Source organism: Camellia sinensis, chromosome 7 (genome assembly GCF_055761805.1).
Source record: "Camellia sinensis isolate YWXY chromosome 7, ASM5576180v1, whole genome shotgun sequence".
NCBI classification, from domain to species: Eukaryota; Viridiplantae; Streptophyta; class Magnoliopsida; order Ericales; family Theaceae; genus Camellia; species Camellia sinensis.
In genome coordinates, this window is record NC_138967.1 from 117,900,252 (window position 1) to 117,904,575 (window position 4,324).

Consider the following 4,324-nt stretch of genomic DNA (forward strand, 5'->3'; position numbering starts at 1 on the left):
AGCTGTAAGCCTTTAGGAAATTTGCTTTTGTCGTTAACATGTAATACTTTTTGTAATGGAACTCTGATGAATAGAAGAATGTGGAGTTTTTATTTATCAATGCATGTCTATATTGATGGGTTGACTGTTATTTTTTGAGGGCGTTACATGTCAGAACGTCCATATCTTCCTGCACATTTGGTGTCTCCCCAGGTATTAGAACTCTCGGTGGGGGAGGAACTTCGTGTGAAGCAGATGCTCCGGTTTGCTGCTGTAACCTGGCGATCAACTCTGCCTGTTGGGCCATGACCTCAGCTTGTTATTTGGCAAATTCTACTTGACGGGCAGCGTCCTGCTACATAGTTCTCATACTTTCCTGGAGCTGACGCATCATCTCCTCTATTCCTGCCATGTTATGCTGATCTAGCTGAATAACTGGTATATCTATCCCTGTAATGGAAACTGGGACCTCAGCCTGACTGTTTACTGGTGGGGTAGACCACTGATCTGACGACCGTTGTACCGATACACTGCGCCTTTTTGACCTCTGTCTGGTAATCGGGGGTAAAGAAAGGAACACTGCTTGTCTGTCTATCAGATCCCTAGATCGATTAAGTCTACGACCTCTAACCCAGAGTGCTCGGGGGATATCTGCCTGGTCGGAATCAATGGTGCTAAACTACCTTGCAAAAAGATAAATAAAGCAATAATAAGGAAACAATGAACAGAAAAATGGACAACACAACAGCTTAAATAAAGACAACACACAGTTGGCAAACACAAGCTGAATGAACCGTTCTCAACCACTGATCACTGTTCCAAAAATCACTGGCTCAAATCTGAATCTGATACCCGCAGATATAACTGATTCTCAAAACACTGATGCCCGCAGGCCTGATGCCCAGACTTGCAAATTGATACGTGCATTCCCTGTAGAGGCACACTGTAAAAGCACATAGCAAGCAAATGAGAGCCAAAACATCCCTATGTTGGGGTAGGGTTTCCCTGTCCTATTGTTAAGAGCTAGGGTTTCACTATGCACACAGCGGTTTTCAAACAACCTACAATCGAATAAGCAACCTGTCCTAGTTTGGAATAGTCACTATGGATTCCGATATGCACTAGGTCGAATGGTCAAAAAGGGTGTCCCTGTAAAAATCGAGGTTTGTATTCCCGTCGTGGCAAAGCCCGCAACCGGTCAGCCTTATGGCACGTTTCTCAAAGCATGCCTCCGGCAAACCGTTCAAGAATAGCATATAGCAAACACGGTATCCAAGGCGCACCAACGCAAATGCAATGCAAAGAGACACATAAGTATAATCAAAACAAGATATCATGAGTTCGAGTCAAGTTCTCTAAATCCCCAGCAGAGTCGCCAGAAACTGTAGACGCGCCCCGAGGGCTTTATGCTGTGCTACAGTTCGAACTCAAATGTCACGGTTCTTAATCTGATCGCACAATGTGCAATGTGAGATTGATAAATCACCAAAGAGTCCAAATCTGGCAAATCGTTTTGGAAAACTGATTTTTGTAAAGAAGTGCCAAACACGAACTGCTTTTCCAGATACAGAGTCGCCACCTAAATATTTTATTTTGGGGAGTTTAGGAAACCCTGACTCGTGCCTAAGGCCACGTGCCCGTCATCACCAAAGTTGCCTCGACTCGGGAACTTGGGTACAAGAGGGGAAGGTCATGCAATGAGCACCCCTGCTCGTCCGATCGAAGATCGGCCTTTACTGACATGATATCTTGTTTTTGAAAACACAAGCGTTCTTATTCTGGTTATTAGCCTAGAATTACTATGTGATGCGCACAACACACAAGTATAGACTAGATCGCCTAAGTTGGAACAAATCATCTTATGTTTGTTTGTTTGAAAATGGTTTGAAGGTGCTACTCGCAAGTAGGCTAAGATGTGAATTTTTCCACCCTCGAGTAGGCTTAGAAAACATGATTTTGCCACAATCAAGTGGGCTTAAAACTCGCATTTCAATGAATTATTCCAATTCAAGTAATCTAACCTTCACCCACAAGCATTCAGGCCGTTATATCATATAAGCAGTTAGCCTCATGGCAAGCATGCGGTCATGTTAACACTCACACTCATGCAAGATGCTAAAGCAAAAAAGCTTACCTAGTACTCCGAGCCGAAACAATAGCTAGTTAGTAATCAATGCATGATCCTAGTTATGTTAAGATGCCTAATGCAACCCATGCAAAATGAAACTAGAAATAGGCTCGGCTATCTAAGAATAGTATGTGAAATGCGACAACTCAATACACATATTCAAGTTGGGATTGAAATGCTATGCAGTTAGTATATTTAAACACCGATTTACAACAATCTTAAGGCATATTTTTATTTGTGTTTCTAAAGAGATTAAAACAAACAAATTCTTTTTGCAATCTAATTGGATTATTATTATTATTATTTGAGAAAATTTTAGTTCATCAATTTACTTGTTCTTTGTTTTTTTTATTTCGTTAAAATAATATTAGAACAAGTTTTTTCTTTTGTTTTAGTTTGCACGTCTTTTGGTTTTTTAGTTTTATTTGTTATAACTCTTCATAATTAAAATCAATTGAATTATTGGGAGTTAATATTTTAGTATAACACTCGGGAATTAAAATTAATTTAATTACTTAGAGTTATTATTTTATTCTTTTAGTTATTTGTTTAGTAACTTGTCTAATATTTTATTCTTTAATTAACTTATTTTGCTATTACATAGATGGCTAGAAGTTGAGAATTGTTAGTTTAATTGCATAAGACTGTTACAATTCTAAATTATTTTTTTGGGCCTTATTTTGTTTTTGTATTAAGTTTCTCTATAGGTTTACCCAAGCGAAAGGATAAAGGAAAATTAAGAACAAAACAAAACTAAATCAATTGGAACATAATTTGGACTACTAACCATTTTTGAACAGAAATACCTAAAGGTGAAAAAGAATTCTTGGACTTTGAATCCTTATTGGATTGGTTGTGGTTACATTTGTTTTGAAGCAATTTTATTGCTTGTAGTTTGGTAGCAAGTTTTATTGGTTTAATTGTTTGTAAGTTTGGTAGCTATTTTAAAATTATTTGTAAGTTTTGATAGCAATTTTTATTTGCTTGTAATTCTGGTAACAAATTTTAATTTCTTGTAATTTGTTTTGGGACTTGAGCTTTTATTAACCTAGTTCTTCCTTGAAAACTTAGTTCTAAATTTGTTTCTCATTGACATTGAGTCGACAATGTTTTGAAAGTATTGTTTAAGGCTAATTAGGTTTTAAGCGGGACCATTGTGACCCCTCCAATCTTTCTAGAAACTTTCTTGACTTTGTTTGATTTTTGAAGTTAGTGGTGAATGTTAATTTTGAATTAATATTCAATGTTTTGGGATTTTCTACTGTTAATTTGTTTTTTGAAAAAAACATATAGTTGAAATTTTGTTGTCTTTTTCAGAAAATGGCAACTGTTGCCGATGTTACTGCAACTGGTCTCGGAGTAGTGAATGTTGATGCGAATCTGAATCCCATATCAACTAGAATGCCAACCTCTATTGTTAAGTATGTTGTTAACCCTGCTGCGACTTCTGTTTCGAAGGGACCACTCAATCATCATGAGCGCCCGAAGAAGTTCGTCGTTGTAAATTTCAAGAGCAGGTAGCAGAAGATGTTGTTTTACTTAATAACTCTTAACCTTGTGAGGTTTTTGAGTGAGGATTTACCAGCCATGAAGGACAATGAGTAAGATAAACAGAAGCTCTTGACTCTAGATGCTTGCAATCAATCAGACTTCCTTTGCTGAAACTGTGTTCTGAACAGTTTGACAAATACACTTTTCAATGTGTATTATGTTAAAAAATTGGCAAAGGTGTTGTGGGATTCCTTGGACAACAAATACAAAACCAAGGGATCTGAGGTAATGAAATTTGTTGTTGGCCGATTTTTTTATTTTAAAATGATGGACTCAAAAACTATCATTAGTTAAGTCCAAGACATCCAATTAATTCTGCACGAAATTCATGCTAAGGAAATGCTCCTGAGTGAATCATTCCAGGAAACTACAATGATTGAGGAGCTTCCAAATTGCTGGATGGGATTCAAGAATTACTTGAAACACAAGCGAAAGGATATGACAATCGAAAAACTCATTGTCAGGCTCCATATTGAAAAGGATAACAAGAAGAAAAAGGAAGTACCCACACTGTCAAGGTCGATGTAGCTGAGCATGGTCAACCTTCAAGGGTAAGAAAAAGCAACCAGTGAACAAAAACTCAAAGTTAGGGCCTAGAAGTGGTGTTACAAAGAGGTCGGTCTACAAACAGCAAGAACCTGCTTATAGGTTTTTTGGTAAGTGCTT